Source organism: Myxocyprinus asiaticus, chromosome 4, assembly GCF_019703515.2.
Source record: "Myxocyprinus asiaticus isolate MX2 ecotype Aquarium Trade chromosome 4, UBuf_Myxa_2, whole genome shotgun sequence".
In the NCBI taxonomy this organism is placed as follows: Eukaryota; Metazoa; Chordata; class Actinopteri; order Cypriniformes; family Catostomidae; genus Myxocyprinus; species Myxocyprinus asiaticus.
Genome location: NC_059347.1, coordinates 31,012,435 through 31,032,758, shown reverse-complemented (window position 1 = coordinate 31,032,758; position 20,324 = coordinate 31,012,435). Strand labels below are relative to the sequence as shown.

Genomic DNA, 20,324 nt, shown 5'->3' with positions numbered 1-20,324 from the left:
ATATATCTACAATTTTATATTATACCTCACTGTATTTATACAATGTATGTCTGTATGTACAAGCTTTTTTGCACAAACAGTTTTATAACTCCTAAGATTATAAAGTTTGTGATGGTTATTTGTAAATATGTTTAAATATATGTAAAACCAACAACTATACAAGAAAAACAGCATCAGAATGAATGTTTTGAATGTTTCTAAACTGAAACTGCTTGAGAGGGTCCATATTTTTCCATGTTGAACAATGCCCAACATCTTGTCTTTGAAAACTGCCGATCAAAACTATCAGTCTAACTGATGACTGTCGCAGAATAAAAATCTTGTCATGACCCCCAGTGCATTCCACAGAAGAGGGATACATGTCTTGTGAGACTGCTCTGTCTTTAAAGAGCTCTAGTTATAAGTGTATCAAATGGCAGACAGTCGTGGTAAGATGCTTAACAATATATTCCTATAACCATGTCCAGCAGTACCATCTGAAACTGTGTAGAATCCCTCTGTATTGAAAGCTCCAACAATTAGCTTTAATCTATTTCTAAAAACATTTCACTATTACATTTACTTGTGTGACATCAAAAACAACTTAATCGTGTGTCTAAATGACAAAGATATTTCTACAAAAACATTAAAAACGACCTGTTTACTCATTTCCGAGTGTGATCTGAGGTCCTTGTCCACTGTATGTCATGAAACAACAATTAGCCAACAATCACACAAGTTATAAAGGGAATTACATGTTTCTCAGTAAAGGCTCCTGGGCTTTTGTATTATGGATGAGAATACTTCGGATACACTGAATACTCCTGGAACCATTAACATTAGGGCCAAAATCTCTTGTGCTCCATATTGTGCATGTACAGTGTCGGGAGTGAAGTAGAGGAGTGTCTGATTCCACATTCCGAACAAAGTGGTGTGGTATCGGCGAATACTAAAAAAAGTATCCATATTCGTACTCGTTCTCAGAGAAATGGTATCGGGATATCCCTAATTTAAATGGATGTAATTGCTGACTTCTGCCATTAATCTGTTGAGATGATCCAAGTAGTAAAGTCTGAGTTTGGTGGAGGTCACACATTCCACCAGAAAATGGTTTACAACAGTGTCTAATCAAACAAGTTAAAAAGACCTCTATTGGCAAGTCTTTGAACATTGTCTTTTGCTAAAAGTGGGCATCCAATTTTTCAGCTGTTATAAAGGTGCACTCAGTAACTTTTTTGTTTGTGTCACCTTTAGAATGGCAACTAATGAATATTTTGATAATCGATTAATCTTTGATTATTTCTTCAATTAATGTATGAATTGGATAAAAAAAAAAAAGTTTATTTCCTGTATTTTACTGATAATGTTATTTTAAAAAAAAACAAAAAAACAAATGATAAAGACCGTGAGGATTCTGTTCTATTAATGGTACTAAATTCACAATTCTATACTCCCACAAAACTTTAAACAAAGCCTGAATCATGAAAAGTATAAGAACAATTCTGTTATTATTCTAACTTTTAGGACATATGCAAAACAGTTACTCAGTAAACTTAACAAATTACTGTTCATTAAAGGAATGTTCCAGGTTCAATACAAGTTAAACTCAATCGACAGCATTTGTGGCATAATGTTGATTACCACAAAAATTAATTTCGACTCATCCCTTCTTTTCTTTAAAAAAAAGCAAAAATCGAGGTTACAGTGAGGCACTTACAATGGAAGTGAATGGGGACAATTTTTGGAGGGTTTAAACACAGAAATGTGAAGCTTATAATTTTATAAAAGCACATGCTTCTGTTAAAACTTGTGCATTATTTGAGCAGTAAAGTTGTTTAAATCGTAATTTTTACAGTCATTTTAGAGTTTGTTGACATTATATCGTCATGGTGACCAAGTTGTAAAATTGGCTCTAACTTTACACAGAAAAGGTTAGTAAACGATTTTATCACACTACAATCATTTGTCTTGTGGCTATATTTTTTAAAAAGTATTTTAACATTAAAAACATTGACCCCCATTCACTTCCATTGTAAGTGCCTCACTGGAACCATGATTTTTGCTTTTTTTAAAGAAAAGGAGGGATAAGTTAAAATACATTTTTGTGGTAATCAATATTATGCCACAAACACTGTCGATTGAGCTTAACTTGTAATCAGTGATGGGCAGTAGCTTCACTACAAATATAGTGAAGCTATTAGCTTAACTGCATTTCTGAGTAGCGAGGTGTTAGCTTTGCTAGTTTTTAAATCAAGTAGCTTTTCAGTAGCGAAGCTATATTTTTGACTAGGTAGTGGCGTAGCGTTGACAAAAGCTACACCGCTACATCATGTCCGGTGTTTACTATCGCTAGTTTTGAATCAAAACTAAAGATGTCTGATCACAAATGAATCGCTCATCTGAGTCGGTTCTTTAAAATGAATTGGTCACACATGATAGGTTCTGCAGGTAAATACATTTTCCAACCAACAGAGTATCAATACACATATTAGCCTGCACAAAAACACTTAAAAAAGTACCATGGCATTACCATGTTTTGGGGCATGTACCATTACCTTGAAGCACCATGTAAATACAATAGGATATGAATATGGTAATCATATTTCAATTTACGATAGTAGTAACATGGTATTCTTTGAAGTAATTTGAAGCACCATGCAATTACAGAATGGTACATAAATATGGTAATTGTCTCTCAAAGTACCATGGTATTACCATCTGATACCATCAGATATCACATTGTTATTGCCTAGATGTGCTCGCACACATGAATATGAAGTAGCTTAAATGTAGCTTAAATGTAGCAAGCTACTTTTGGTGTGTAGCTTGTAGTGTAACTTGCTACTTTCTCTGAAGTATATCTTTTAGTTTAGCTTAACAAATTTTTCTGTTAAGTAGTTTGTAGCTTAGCTTGCTACATTTTTTGAGTAGCTTGCCCAACACTGCTTGTAATGAACACAGAAAGTGCAAAAAAATCCATCGGGAATAGAGTGGGACTAAAAATCAGCCCAGCAAAGGGCAATGGTGACACCAGAATAGAAATATTAATAATTCTGCTCAGCTGAAAAATTCATAATTATGTTATATGTATATGCTGATTACATACATTTTAAGCATTTTAAATTAATACAGTAATTTTTAAAATAGCATTGTCATTGATTGCATGTTTTTAAACTATTCTTTTCAAAAATACATTTTAATGTTAGCTTATGCTTATCCAGTAAAATAATATATGCCATATTTACTGGTGAAATCAGACTTTACATTTGGCATTTTGATAACTATCAAATATCAGGACCCTTAGCATTATTATACAATCATCTGTAAATGCAGTGCAGATTTACTCTAGCGCTGAAGTCTCATCCCGTTGATGATCATTATATTACATGCGCTTACATGATAAGGGGAAACCAACCATCTAAACACATTAAAACCAGCACACTTTGACCTCTGAGACATCGGTGTGATATCCATGAAAGCTGCATCGATGTATGTTACACGATTACTAAACTGCAAAGCACAGTTTAATTAAAATGACTGCGCTCCCATTCTCTGTCGCAACCGGTTTGATTGACGTGGATGTGTGCGCTCGCTTGTTTAGTGAAGTTTAACAGAGACACGCTTGTGGTAAAGGTGTGGTAAACAGTTTTGTTAAATGGAAATACGTGCCTGATTTTGAAATTATAACATGAATACATTATAAAACATATAAAATAGCAGTAAAATGTGCTGGAGAGAGACAACTTTCAAGTGCATCAAACAGCACAAGCATTCTGTCAACGCACCTGACGCAGCAACCGCTACACATGAAACTGCACTCTTATTCTGATCTCTTTTGACATGTTTATAAAGTGCTATCATGTGTTGGACAACTTGGGTTGTGTTTTTTCCGCTTCAACTTATCTCCGTCAAACGAGTTATCATGCAAACACATATTGCACTACTGTAAAGTGACGTCACTGACTACTTCATGCTCCTTGTCAATGATTTTCATTATTGATAATTATTGATTTTATCGATTCATTGTTGCAGCTCTAGTCATCTTGGACTTACAGTGACACCTAGCTTTGTGGATGAAATTTAATTTCAAAATCAACAGTTTTCAATTACAGATTCTGTTGTATAAATTCAATATGCCATGATTAAATTAATCTGAGAGTGAAAGTATCCAATAACAGGGCAGTTACTGAGATTAAGTGAGTAGTATTCGGCTGGTCATGTGATTGTAACATGGCAGCCCCAATGAGGGGACCCTCTCTATGTAGAATAAACCAGCTTTTATAAGGTTACTGATATGACTGGAGTCTTCATCTCATGAGAGTGCTCATGATTATATACATACTGTTTTGTATTTTTAATTACAATTCATTTCTTTAAGAGTAATATATAAGTGTGAAGACCCATTGAATGCTCTTTCAGAGAACTTTTTCGCAGGAAGAACTGCTTTATGAAAAGTTAAAAGAGCTCTGCCATCTAGTGGTTAAGTATGATTAACTTGACCCGAAGTGCACTTTGGGCCTGATTTACCAAAGCATAAGCATCTGTTTTACCATCTTATGTTTTAAATCGTTTTTTAATAAGGTGACAAATAACAAAGCAAGCCACAACAGAAAAAGTTCTGAAAAAAAATGTTTTAAGACTGCATAATGAAATATATATATATATATATAAAAACATTAATAATTAATGTTTGTTGTTAATTATGAATTACCCTCACTGTTTTTACAACCATTATGACTCTAGAAGAGGGATTTGGGGATCTTTACAAGCCTACAATTTGTAACATCATCAAGTATGATGCAGGCTCTCTAAATATAATGTGTGATGTTAACCAAGGAAGCAACTGAAAGAAATCAACAGTTCCTTTAGGGGGACATGTAACTGTAGTATTGGATGGAAAGGCTACACCAGATTTAAGTGTCAGACCACATGAAGCAATTGAAAGTTAGGCTACATGCTGAAAACAGATGGGCATCCATTCTTATACCACTTGCAATGCTTCCCATCAAATGATTGTAAAATAATATGTAATAAGTTTTGTAATAATATATGCAGTGCTACCTCTTCTGTAGCTTAATGAATTAAATAATAATAATAATAATAATAATAATAATAATAATAATAATAATAATAAAGTTTCGAAAACAAAAGCTTTACATTTTTTTTTGAGAGATGAGAGTTATTTTAAAGGGACAAATTAATGTTGTTATATGTTGTTAAACTAATGTTGTTAAAGAATAGTTGTTTAACAACATAAGTAACATTTGTCCCTTTGTAGACACAGAACAGTCTGCCTTTTGAGGTTGCATAAGACTAGAGATTAAATAAAATAAAATAAAAAGTGTGAAATAAATAATACTTTAATCTCTGTGAAACAGCACTGTAGACAAACTACAAACAAACTTACGCTTCTTGGCGGATGGGCGGAGCTTAGCGATTTTCATTGGATGATGATTGGTTTACAGCCGAGAAGAATAGGTACAATTCCACCACCTAAATGCAAAACGTGACCATTTGACGTGTTATGGGAAAAGAGTTTATTAACACCCTTGACCGGTAAAGACAAACATTGTGGGATTTAATGTGCATGAGAACCTTATATCAGCATCTTTCTATGAGAAGGTGTGAATAGTCTGCAGTGTGGGGGAATAAAGGCTTAATGTTTACAGACAGACAAGAGAGGAACTAGTGTATGTGTAGCAGTGCAACGGTAGAGGGCGATGTGGTGCTTCTGTCCTGCTTGTCAGCAACACGGTTTAACACGCATGCTTCCAAAAAAAAAAAAAAAAGCATAGTGCTGTCTACAGTAAATGAGGGCAATCAAGGTTTTGCTCGAATGGTAAGTGTTTATTGTATCTATTTATGTATTTTCTAATAAAATTTTAGAGATTTTTGCTACACAATGGGTTATAATATAGAACAAATTTTTTGAGAGATAAGTCATGGAACAAATATTTGACACCTAGAATGCAAGAGCCCTGGAAAATTGACTCTGGCCCCCAGTAGACCTAAGCAGGATTTGCAAATATATATATATATATATATATATATATATATATATATATATATATATATATATATATATATTTCACTTTCTGTTTGTATTTGTAAATGCACTCCTATTTTGTCATCATTTACTCACCCATATGTTGTTCTAAACCCGTATGGCTAATTTCTGCGGAACACATAAGATGTTACTGTTCAATTCCATTGTATGGAAAAAGATGCAATGAAAGTGAATAGTCCATGAACCTGTCAGTCCCTAATATTCATCTTAAATGTGTTCCACGAAAGAATGAAAGTCATACAGGATTGGCACAACGTGAGGGTGAGTATATGATGACAGAATTTTTATTTTTGGGTGAACTATTCCTTTAACAGTGAGTTTAACCCTTCACCAATGGATTTTGCCTTTAAAGGCAAAAAAGGCCTTCCAGACATTTTCTAGAAAGCACCTCTCTACAAACTCAAAGCCATATTGCCACATGAAAGCAAGTCCTACTTTTTAGGGCATAAAGAATCTCATTAAATCATGTGGAAATTGTGCTGTTCACTAACTAGGCTGCAGTGACATCCTGGGAGCCATGAAACTGTCAGTATAGTTCAAGTCATTTTGTCATATAAATGGCATGCATACTAAAATCAGATGGATACAAATAGAATCTGATCACATAACTAGCACAAATGTGTCATAAATACACTGGCCTGTTCATACAGAAATGCCACAGCAGATTGTTGAACTGCAAATATTTTCATTTTATTCAGTCAGTTTCAACCACATTGTCCCTCCCTAACCAGCTCAGCAGATCTGTGTTATTGCTCCTCCAGGGTCAGGATCTGGCCCGCCAGCTGGTGGAGCTGGGCCACAAGGGTAGCAGTTTGGAGAGGGAGGAATTTGAGACAAGGAAAGCAGCTGCCGAAGCCTCCAGGCTTGCTACAATGAGCCAACAGAAGTAAGGATTTGTGTAGTGACCATGAAAAGGGGGCAGATTTCACACCAGTATGTGAACTTGAGGATGTGAATTAGCATTTTTCAGTAAATGCATTGTGCCTCAGTCATAAAATATGAGAAGAATACATTTGTGTAAACTGTTTATAAAACCATTCTTGTATACAGTACATTGTCACATGCAATTCAATGGCGAGTTACATGGTAATAGGTTCTTCTTGTGTTTTATGAATGACACCCATTGAGTTTGAAGAATGAATAAATTAATGATGCACTCTCATCATAAATGTCAAAGAAATTCAGTGAAAGTTACACCGTGTCCTAACCAGACGTGATGCAATAAGATTCCAACAACAAGCAATGTGTCTGTCCAAGTCTGAGAAGCTCGATTTTGGACCAGTGAGATTTCACAGTGGGCAGGAACAAAGTCCCTTTCAAGGCAAGTCAGTCCACACGACGGCCATCTTTGCAATGCTCTTGGGCAGGCTGGGCAGCTATTTTCTATGTAAACAAGAGACATAAAAGTACAGCTCCTATCTACTTGAATGGGGAAAGACCGAAATCTCCAAAGCAGTTGGTAAAGGTTACAATCAAAGAACATATTCAAAATCAGCAGTAAAATCTGACAAAAATGGTATCATAAATTGTGCTTCTTTAGCTCAGATCATGCTAAAAAATATATATATTTTTGAGGCTGGTTCACCTTGTGCATGCACGTTTTCATGTTAGCTGACAGGCGACGTCTGTATCTAAAAGGTAATTGGCTCTTTTTTTTTTTTCTTCTTTTTAATAAGCCTTTTATTATCAGATTTATGATCACAATTTGACATGCAATTATAGCCTTGCTAAATTGTGCAAATGGAAAACAAAAAAACGAAGACCTTTTTAATTTATTTGTTTATTTACAGAGCAAGGAAAAGTTCTACAAAATTAAAATATGCACATTATTGGAAACACATTGTTCAGGGAAGGCTGAGTGGCTCTTTTACCTGTAGTCTCTGGTGGGGCTAACCAGCGCAAAGCCACAGAATAGAAAGCAAGCAATCGTCAGGTTATCCTGTCACATGTCGTGATTTGTAGCTGGTTAGGACATGGTGTAAGATGGTAACAAGTAATCTTGGATTTTTTTTTAGAGTTAAGTTGGCTAAAAGCCCTACTAATATTTGGATGTCGTGAATGTACTTTATAGATGCACCTGATGGCTCATGTGTTCCCTAAACATATGGCCTAGAGTTAGATATAATCTTTCATTGCCTTTCCAGTGAAAGAGGCAAAAGTTGTGTTTATGTATGTTTGTGGGAGTTTTTGGGATGCTTGTAAACTTGGACTCTATCTTGGACGATGATTGCATAGTTGGTCTGGTGAGGCGAGACATTTTTGGAGAACTATATTTGTGTTTTCTCGGGCTGGTTGTGGCAGCTCCCCTGCCTAACCACCTGCAGACGTGTCTTTGTGGCATTCAGTGCTTGTCAAAATGGCCAGAGGTTCTGGGTCTCAGTACAAGTAAAATAAGACACAAAAAAAATTTGAAAAAAGAAAGAAAAGCCTTTTTTCAGATGAAAATACAGTAAAATAAGAAAAAGTTAGAAAATAACTCTTTAAGCATGTCATTTGATATTGCCTTTGTACTGTAAATATCTATCAGTGCCAATTTTGATTCCTTCTAGCCAACTATGATTTTAATAAGCATTCTTCCAAACCACATCAGCGCTTAATGACATGTAAGAAAACCTCATTCATCACTAATACAAAACAAATCGACCAACCATGAACAGGCTAATATATAATATAATATGTACTTGTGCTCTTAGTGTATCTTTTTTAGCAAGAGGCTCATATTGTAAAGGCCTCAGAAGATCAAGGCCTCAAAGGTTTAAAGATTAATTTAAGCTCCTTTGGCTTACTAGTTTTCAAAAGAAAATACCATGTACATGACTGTCTAAATGTATCTGATAATGTTTCCACATAACCTGTTAAAGTGTCATTGTCCTGGTGCAAATGTTAACTGTGGCGCTTGGTTACTAAGTTCATGCAAGCAAAATGTGATTCAAAATCAAATTATGGTTGTCACATCCAACTTTCTCATCTCCTAGGTCATCCACACGAGGGCCCTATCACTTCAGTTCTGATCCTAGATTACCATATGCACACCCATGGTTATTATACCTATCAGGTCCAACTCTGTTAGGTTTAGTTGCACGCAACAAAGTCGTAGTGTTTCTTTTGGAAATTCTGAACAGTCTTCTGTAATTCTGACTGGTTTAGGCCTATGCCTGCTTTCTGTATTTCCCTTAACGTTATTTTTTTTATTTTATTTAATTTTTTCAAATTTTATATTTAGATTTGTTGGAATTCTTAATCATTGACCTTGGACTGAATAATTGTCCAGGGCCACAATACTTTTTTTTTTAACAATGTATTTGAATCTAAACGGGGCTTTAGATAATGTTGGTAAAAAAATAAATAAAAATAATAAAAAATAAAACACTTAACGGAAGTACATACACTGAGGGTAAATTCAAAATGGCATTTTTGCAACCTTGAAGAACATTGTGGGGAGGAGACATTATTTGAAGTGTCATTTCAAATGGAATTGAACAACGGAATCCCTTTACGAAGATCCCTTTTCACATGGTTATTAGTGAAGTAAACAGACGATTGTCACTTTAAGGAAATAATGTCACCGTTTATGATCACATGATCCTGGATGGCTATTAGGCTAGGCTATATGATTTTGTTAGATCTGGGATTTTGTTAAGAACGTCAAAATTTGGGCAGCATAGAAAGATAAATGACTATTCGATGGCTGAAATACACGAAGACTGATTTTGCTAGCCAACTAAGTTGACTTATCCTCGTAGAGCACACTGTTAATTTATCACTCCCTCTGATGTTTGGTTAGAACAATGTGAATTCAAAGTAGTGTATGTAATGGGGGGAAAATCAATAAAGCATTGCAAAGTAGTTCATGCAGCTTGTGCATCATATTCCAAGTTTTCCGAAGGCATAAGAGAACTTTAGTTGTTTAGTGCTGAAAACAACGCAATTTCTCGTATAAAAACACGTGCCATAGTTCTCATAACAGCGCAACGGATATCCACATTTTCATTGAACAGTTACTTATTTCAGACTGTTTCCCTCAAAAACCTATCATATTCCTTCAGACGACTTGGAAAATGACGCATGAGTCACATGGATTACTTTTATGATAATTTTAGGTGCTTTTTTTAAGCTTTGAAGTGAGTCGCTATCAACTGCCATTGTTATGAATAGACTGGAATATTCATCAAAATGTTCCTTTTGTGTTTTGCATAAGAAAGAAACTCATACGGGTTTGAAACGACATGAGGATGAGTAAATTATGACAATTTATTGTTTTGGATGAACTATCCCTTTAATATATTGCTATTGTTAATATTTGGTAGTCATTGGATTTACTTACTACAATGCACTGCTTCAAAAAATCCTCAAAACCAATGCTGACATTTTCAGTGCTCATGCTAGAGTGGGAAGGACAGGCGACTTACATTTTTATAATTCAAAATCTCTAATTGGATTGCTGTTACCTATAGCTGAGCAAAACAAACATTGAATCTCATCCCTGTAGTGGCTCCCTCTCAGTTTCCAAAGCATGCTCCTTCTCTCTCTCCCTCTCTTTCTCTCTTTTCAGCCCTCCTTGTGCTCTCTACAACCTTTAGTGCCTGCAGGTGTATAAATAAAGATGTTTTCAATTAGGACGTGCTTTGCCTGTAGCATGCATCTGATCAATGAATGCTCCTGCACCTGTGGTAATAAAATACCAAAGGATGAGGGAGACTGTGCCATGAACGCTAATCAGATGTTGCCCTTTTGTTGCCCTGTTATAGGCTAGTAAATACCATGCTTCATTTGACAGGTAGACATAGTAGTATCCTGCCAACAAATCACAGTTGAACAAATGAAGGGGTTTTGCACTGAGGGGACTTGTGTGAAACTGGAGACTCAACGCAATGGGAAAAACCTGAATGAAAGAGATGGCTGACTGAAAGATGGCCATTGTGGTGAAAAGAGGCTCCACAATGACTTATGGGTGCATTGAATAACGGACAACAGTAAACGTAAGGTTCTCTTTATGTGATTAAATATAGACCAGGGACTGTCTGAATGCCTCACCTTCCCTTACTCAACATCTCTCTCCTTCTCATTCACTTTCTTTCTCTCTGCATCTGTGACTTCTTGAAGATGAATGTGAATTAAACAGATGAGTGAAAGCATTACTTTTTTCCTTAGACAACTAATAAATCAGGTCCATGCAGAGAGAAGGGGAGTGATCTGCATTTGGCTTAAATCTGAACATACAGATTGCACACACACACACACACACACACACACACACACACACATACACAAAACGTTTTAGCATTGAGGCTATGTAGAAAACCAGCTCATGCCCTCTCAGCAGGTTTACAATTCACAGTGTCCTTATAAATGCTGCACCACTAGGCCTGGATCAAAAGCGTAAGGTCATGCAGGTTCCGAGCATTCTAGTGTGAGTTTCAGAGAGACTAAGGAGCCTGGTGGTTTTACGCAGGCCTGATATGAGGCCCTGGCAGGAACCCTGAAACCTGCAGCCTGGCCCGAGCCCAGCAGTAAATGTCAGCAGATGTCCTGACCTCGCGTGCTTATGACAGGCTCTGGAGTCTCGAACTAACCCTCACCCCCACCTCACCACTTCCCTCGACCCCCAGAACAACCACAGCCATGCTCTTTGTCCATTGTTTGGCTCCTTTAAAAAATGCCACTTTCCACAAATTCACCCCTTCCTAAATTGATGGTTGGAGCCATTACTCTCTAGCCAAGTAAAACCCTGCTGCGAACACAGACTGTACATATGCACTGGTGTGTTAATCCTCGCTCACTTAGGTTGAAATAAGACCTTTAGCCCTGTTTTTCAGGACACAGTCGTGTAATAGTAAGCTTGATTGGAGATAACTTGGCCTGTGCTGCTTGTCCCACAAAGACCCAGAAGATGAGGTGTTAAATGAAGCTAATTGGATAGTTCTATCTAGTTGTATCATTCACACACACAATAACGGTGCTCGGCAGCCAGCAGCATGCCATTTTAAACACAGAGAATGGTCTAACAATACATCAGCTTTATATATTGTAACAGTGCCGGTCCTGCCTATTAAGTGGCATACGCGGCTGCTTATGGCCCCCGTGGCCACCAGGAGCCCCCCTACCACGGGTTCAATATAGCCAAATAATTATTTGCAATAAGTTTAAATAGTGCTGGGCACACAGTTCAGCTATATGTATGCCAGTAGTCTGATAGAACCTGTCAAAACTATTACAAATATTACACACTTTGAAGAAATACATGGAGAGATAAGTATGTGAATTTGACTTCCTCAACCTAAGATCTAATGTAGTGACATTAGTTGACATCTGATTAATTGCATGGGTGATCCAGGTTCACTATTCTCCCCTTATCAATCCATGTAAGCAAGTACAGTCAGTGGCTGTGTATGCCACTGAGAAGTAATTTATTTTATATAAAAATGAACACGAAAGGTGTAAATAAAGTGTCTAAGTGGACTGTGATATCACTGAAAGTAAACGCAGTATTCTCGTTGTGATCGAGGGGCTCACTAAAGGTTGGGCAGTGCAGAGAAGGGGGTGGACTGGTGCACGTATGCCTTTCCCGGTCTGGAACGCATGGTTGGTGGCTTTTTGCAGCGGCTCGGCATCTCACGGGCCGATGGAAAGCGAGGGTCATGGCAGCGACTCGGTTACCCGTTTGCTGGACCTGAAGAGACTACTCTCTCTAAAGCCATGCTCGGCAATTAAAGACAGCATTGACAAGGTACCATTACGTGACTCATCAGGTGTGTTTCTTCCCATTGCCAACGATGTAATTTAAGTTCTGTCACATACTACATACGCTGATGTCGTTAGATTATATACTGTTTTATTATACACTAGGGTGCAAATAACATATGGCACTAATTACAGTAAGTGTATCATCTACTGTTGCCTATTACACCTTCATTTGGCAAGTTAATTAGTTCTTATTAATTTGCACAGAATTTCATTAAATATATTAATTTGTACGTGATATGTGTTTGTTTAAATTTTTTTCTTTTTTGTACTTCTAAAGAAGTTATACCTGTGCTGATAAAGTACAGTTGATTGTTTAGCATTTTTAAGCTTTATCCTTTTGAATAAATAGAATTATTTATTTGTACAATTTAAACTTGCTTAGTTAATGATGTTGGGTGTGTTTGGATAGGTGTAGTTTGTAGGTGGGGGGGCCCATTTTGACAATCTACTTAGGGCCCCTAAAATGCTATGTCCGGCCCTGTATTTTAATCTGAATTAGTCAGCATAAGCACAGCGAACAGTCCAAGCCTAAGTCCACATTAATATTTTTGGTTGAAAACTGTTTACCCCTGAAAATGTTCACCTTATACACGCCTTATATGTTTTTCATGCACACACAAATGGTCAAAATGATCACAGATTTACATTGGGTATGCACAAGCCATCCAAAACAGAAAGTGTACCATAGACCATGCATTACTCAGCAATAGAGATGCAAGGAAACCCTGCTAGAAAGCAAAAATGGTAAAGCAAAAATGGCAAAACAAGTCTAAAAGATAGTAAGGTACTACAAAATTTAGTTACATTTAGCCATTTTTTGTGTTTCCCCGAGATGAATATGCAGTTTATAGGTGTGCCTTCAAATGCGCATAATATTGGGCAGTGTTGATGCAAATTATACATATTGCACCAGCAAAGTGATCAAGCCTGAAAGTCATTTCAGAAATACAAACTACGAGAGCAAATTAATATGAATGGAAGGCAGGTTTTAATTTGATTTGCTCTGTGCATCATGCTGTCAGTGTGGCAAAAAGAAACTTTGAGAATGGAGAATACATGAAACACCCACTGAAGACACACATTAATGTGAAGGTAAATAGTTTCTCATGAAAAAAAAGTTTTATTCAGTTATTTTAGAACTTGATATCATAACTGATGACATCATACAACTCCAATAACTCTTAGATAAAAAAAAAAAAAAAGCCTACTAACAATTAATACCCAAATTATGTCATTTAATGTTTTAAACATTGTTTTTAACTGGTGAAATAATATTGAAAAATATTTTAAGTGTTGCTTCTATCCAGTGCTCGATTAAAGTGGGCCAGCCAGTGCACACCAGTACGTCGAACAGGTGTGTCTGGCTCCAGCAAAATGAGCAGCAAGTGCTGGTTCTCTCCCATGCAGCCTCCATGTCTCCTTTGAGCACAACTTTAACATGGTTTGAAATTCAGATTTAGTTTTAGTTTACATTAATGGTGCAATGGCTTAACGTGTAGCCTACATAATATGATGTTCTTCTTTGTGAATTATGAGTTAAGAAAAGAGTGTCGTACATGGGTATTCTCATCAAATACTCTTTCTGTTGTTAAATAGCAGGGATTTTATGATGATATTGTATAATCCTTTAAATAAATGTATGAATAAATGCCATATTGAATAAAAATAAAATAGTTATTATTATTATTTAGTGAGAGCCGTACTGTAAGAGAGTGAATATTTGGCACACACATAAGCCTCTTTTTGGAGGGTGTGTCCAATATATTTGCACGTGTAGTTATTTGCACAGTTCTTCTTTGTAACTCACCTGCAAAATGCCCTTCCACATGCAGTTTGATAGATTGCAGATTAGCCCCTATTACTTGGGGTCTTTGTAAATCAGGGCAATTATATCTTATTTGGATACAAGGTAATTTTGCTTCTCTAGGATATGCATCTTGTTTTAAGGATGTTTAGATATTTTTTTACTGGAAAACAAGACAAAAATACTGAATATATGATCGGAGCAACACTTAAAACAGATGTTTATTGAGGTCTGTCTTCTGCTAGAGAACCAACCTTTTCTAAGGTCTTTTGTGGTAGTACATGAGATTAAAGAACTCGCCTGATGTGTACTAGTGGCTGGGGCTTTTCTTAGGTGCTAGCTTCAGTCCCCGCTGTACCCACATATGCTCCAGGAACATGTTTCACACCACAGAAAACCTGAAGTGATGTGCCAGCAAATTAGTTTCCAAAATGTAACACTTGCTCAATGAACGTGGACTTGACCTGTGCCTGTGGGTCAGCAATCTGTCTGGACTGATCATCTATATATATCAAGAGTACAGTCAGAAAGAGCAACAAGGCAACTTTTGTTACTGTAACCTTTTATGAAATAAAAATAAATGGCTGCTAATGTGTGTGATGGATGATTTCCACCTATATGAACTAAACTTTGCAGTGAATATGGGTTATATTCAAATCAAGTAAATATCCACACTAGGATTTATAGCCATTAGCCAGCTTTCTTGCTCTGCTTGTTAGTCAAGAATAACAATATATATATATATATATATATATATATATATATATATATATATATATATATATATATAATTTATTTTTATTTTTTTCAGTCTGTTCAATGTTGTATTTCACTGATTGTCAGTGGTTGGCCAATTGATTTGGATGTGCAATGGATGTTTTGCATCAATTAGCTGGGCACATGTGGAATAAAAGACATAAGGACATTCTGTTTATTTTTATAATTTGGCTCTTGGTGCGAAGCCGCTGTTGAGATTTGTTCTTTAAAAAATTTGTGGATTCTTCAAATTAGACCTTTTTGTTAGAGTTAAAATGAACACAGTCTTAGCATCGTAATCTATGCAGAAAAGAGTCCCCTTTGTTCCAAGTGTCTATTTGGGGATTTTTGCTACATTTTAAAATTCCCTACCTAGACTACCAATTGCATAAGAGAATAAAAAGTGCCTTAAATAAGCCTAGTTACCTTTTAATTCCTATTTTTAATCCTGAATAATACCTAGACTTACTTAAAATACCTTATTATTTGGGCTAAATCAATTAAATATTTTTAAAGGACTATACGTATCGGCCTACTGTATGTAAATGTTAATATGTCTTAGTTAAAGAAGCCTTAGTTTGATTTTGCAGAGTCTTGAGTTACCGCAGATGTTATTTCCAAATGATCAGGCCCCAGTTTGGTCTTGCAATCACTTATGTTTATGCTCTTGTGATTATTCTCGCCACCACATGACACAACTGTGTGGTCAAAACCTTAATGGAGATACATGAATTTGATAATTTAGTCTTCTTTGTAGCTGATTAATATTGAAATCAGCAATAAATTATACAATTAGTCACAGTTACAGCCACGCCAAATAATTCCGGATAATGGTTGACAACAATGGAATATAAATGTAATGTATTTCTCAATTAAGCTTTGTGTATGTGTTTCCTTTTGTCCTTAATGAAACCATCTTTTTTGTTCTGTTCTACTTTTTAGCCATTTCCTCACTGTGTGCTGTTTGTCATGTAAGTACCATCTATGGTTGATAGGTCCCACTAAGTAGATATGCCCTCCCCCATCCCCCCTCCTTCTTTGAAAAACGCTTTTATTTTGAGCAGTTACAGTGGTTATGGTGACTTTGCGGTGGTGTGAGTTCACCTTTCCCCATACATCCTTTACCTAAGGCTCTAAGGCCTGTGATGTTTCATGACACATGATTTGGCTTCCAGTATCCTAGTGCAGAGGAGGAAGTGTTTTTCACATTATATAGCCCTTTGCCATAAAAATGCTAGACAGTACTGTCATCATCTGCTTTGTAGTTTGGCCTCCTCACACATGGCGGATGTGTATGATGGATTCCGCAGTGACGTGCAGGTATTATGCTAAATCTATAGTATGTTAATGGGTTTGTCTCTGGTGCAGAGACAGATTGCACAGGACCAGCTTTTAGCTTGTAGACTCCCAAATTAATGGAAAAGATGGAAATATCCCTTCTGCATTATACCTAAAACAATATGGAGGTGCAATTTTAGAAAAGAAAAAAATATCCAGCTCAAAATTAAATGTTTGTTTCTTTTCAAGCAAACATTGGCAACAACATAAGAATTAAAAGAATAGTTCAACAAAAAATGAAAATTCTGTCATCATTCATACTCACCTTTAGATAATTTCAGTGGTGGATTTAGGCATGGGTGACATGGGCAGCCACCCGGGGCATGGACGGTTTGGAATTACCCAGTGGTGATTCTAGCTTGTATGGCGAACCCCCCCAGGGCAGCCACCCGGGGGCATGGACCCCCCATGCTCCCGGGTGGCCCCTGGGGGGGTTCGCCCAGGGCGCCATACAAGCTAGAATCACCACTGGGTAATTCCAAACCGTATTACTTTTTTTACTTCCATGAAACACAAAAGGAGATGATAGGCAGAATTACATTATTCATTTTTGTGTGAACTATTCCTTAAAGATTAGTGTAGGGCAGAACTAACTGTAATACAAAGACTGTGAACAGTTACACAATGGACATTACAAAAACTGTTCTAAGCAGCTCATTTCCGCTGGTCACAACATTATGTGTGAGAGAGTCTGTATGTTTTTTAAGTCTCTCTGTGGTTAATAGCCACTTTAGCTTGCTGTATGATTAGAAGGTCTTACAGACTGATGAGGTTAGAACCACAAGCATAACATGTGCAAAGCAGATTCATCTAATACACCACAGTGCTTTGTAATGGAGGGGTCCTGAAGAATTTCAGAGTGAGATGAAACAACTTGTTCCATTTGGCATATAATACGAAAAATTTAATTTAATTACCATTTCCACATTTTGTACAGCAAAGTTGCATGTAAATATCCGAAATGAAGGAAAAACAGTTAGCAGCTGAGACCTGAATCTACTGTTTGTGCAATGCAAAACACAAAGAATTCACTTTATTTTTAAATTATTAAGCTTAGGCTCTGGACGTTGAGGGTTTTAATATGAAAATTAGCTTTTCCACAGTAAATTAGTTAAGATTAGTCCATAAATGTCATTCGACTAAATGTAATCGATTATAAAGGATAAAACAAGTCGCTAGCATTGAAGCAAATCAATAAAAATGTATTGTTAGATTTTCAGGCTGCCTTGACAGCACAATATATTTGAAATGTAACATTTTGATAGTCTTATTAAATATATCCACTGTGTAATTTAATGACGCTGCATGTTATATTTGTAGGCCTACCTCTACCACAAATGTCAATGGTTAACAATGAGAGGCCTCTTTAAAATAGGGACTATAGCATGTGTAACTGATACATTTTACTCAATATAATCAGAGGTGACAGAGAATTTCTTTAAAAAAGGAGTTAAGTAAATTGTCATGCTGGGTGGAATTTCCCTTGACGTTCAACAGCCCAAAATAATATTTTCCATAAGATTCTTTTTCTCCAAGTACCCTCAGGAAAAATATTTCATGAACTGTACCTGCTGATTTAAAAAAAAAAACACTGTTTTATTGAAAGTTGCCATCTGCCAAGCCATTGAGAATATGTTTCTTTTTTATTTTATTTGAGAATAATGTTAAGCAACGGAAAGCCTGAGTTCTTAACACAACATCTGTTGTTCTTAGAGATATATTTATATCTTTTTCAGGGATCCATTATTGAGGATAATTCACACAATTGCTGAGTGTTTGTTTGTAAAACGTGGGCTAAGCCAAGAAATTGTGATGAATGTTCGAAGCTCTTTCCAGCTAAAGGTTTTTAATGACATTCCATCAATAATGGTCAAAATTATTTGCCATTTACGAATTTTCAGAGTTGAAGACATAACATCAGTCATCTAATGATAATTAGAGACTGGTACAGATCAAATTAGTTTGGCAGTCAAAAGTCAGAATTAATGCATGCAGCACTGTTCTGAATGGGATTTTTTTTTATTGTATCCCAGGTGTTAAAGGCTGCCTCTCCTTTCAGCTGTACAAACAGATAGTAAAATTGAGCTTGTGAGCAGCTAGAAGATAAATTATTATTCGAAGTGTTGGTCAGTGCATAGTTGAGCGAGTGCCACTGGGAGCACTTTGTGTCCTGTGGTTGATAAAAAGCTTTTTATTTTTGCTGGGCAAGTCCCAGACATCTTTTAAGGGGTAGTTCACCTAAAAATTATTTCATCATTTACTCACCCTCATGGCATCCCAGATGTATATGACTTTCTTTCTTCTGCAGAACACAAATTATGCTTTTTAGAAGAATAATTCAGCTCTGTAGGTCCATAGAATGCAAGTGAATGAGTGTTAAAATTGTGATGCTCCAAAAAGCACACAAAGGCAGCATAAAAGTAATCCATATGACTCCTGTGTTTTAATCCATATCTTTAGAAGTGATATGATAGGTGAGAAACAGATATATATTTAAGTCCTTTTCTACTATAAATTCTTCTCCCTGCCCAGTAGGGGGCGATATGCTTGAAGAATGTGAATCTCCAATAACAAAAGAAGAATGTAAAAGTGAAAGGTGAAAGTGGAGATTGACAAGTTCAGGTTGGAAAGAGGTGACTGTTACAGTGTTTAACTAGATTGTTGTGCACAAAGCAAAGTTTCAGCACTTGATAAACGACAATGTTTTTTATTTTCTCCTTCTGCTCTAGTATGTTGAGGGGCCACAGTGCCTTGTATGTTTACTGTTACAGTACTGCTATGAATGTTGCCTACGATGCTTACATAAAATACTGCCTTTTGCAACATGTGGAACAATGCACTGCAGCCTCCAGGTGAAAAAATAAATAAGACAGAAATCTATTACTACTGTATACAATATATCCTCAAAATTATAAAAATAATACTGTATCATATTATAATTACTAACTGGACAACAATAAATAATTGTTGGGTTATAATAATAATAAATGACAATGGAATTCCAAAATGTTAGTGATTGAAGTAGTAGGTTTTACACACCCTGTTCATTAAAAAAATAAAAAGTGTTTTGTAAAATGTATGTATTGCTTTTTTTATCACCGTATTGTGGAAAAACTGGCAAACATGTAGTTATCATTAACTAGATTTTTATTTCATTAAACATTTTGAATGTACTTGGCTACAATAGCTGATAGGATGAATTTAAATTTATTGTTTAAAATCAATTTTATGTAATATTTTAAGCAAGAATTTTCTAAATTGGGGCCCCGGGCTAGTCGGTTGCTTGGGGCCTCAGAAAGCGTAAACACGCCCCTGATAATGACTTATGTGCTTCAAAATTTTGGCACCCATTCATTTGCATTGTATGATCCAAAACAGCTGAGAAATTCTTCTAAAACAAATATTTGAATTCAGAAGATGAAAGAAAGTCATACACATCTGGTATGGCATAAGGGTGAGTAAATGATGAGAGAATTTTCATTTTTGGGTGAAGTATTCTTTTCACAGTGCATAAGCATGGTAATCTTGTAATTCCAGTGACCAACCCATATTTTTTGTAGATAAAATACTGAAATTGAGGAAATTTGGGCAGTAAACTGAAGAGCAGGCAAATATTTATACTTGTTGCAATATTCA

General features: G+C 36.0%; 1 pseudogene; it reads left to right on the top strand.

Moving 5' to 3' along the window:
* Nucleotides 1-6,563: 6,563 nt before the first annotated feature.
* Nucleotides 6,564-20,324, top strand: part of LOC127439739 (cilia- and flagella-associated protein 299-like) — a 113,037-nt pseudogene continuing 99,276 nt past the window's right edge.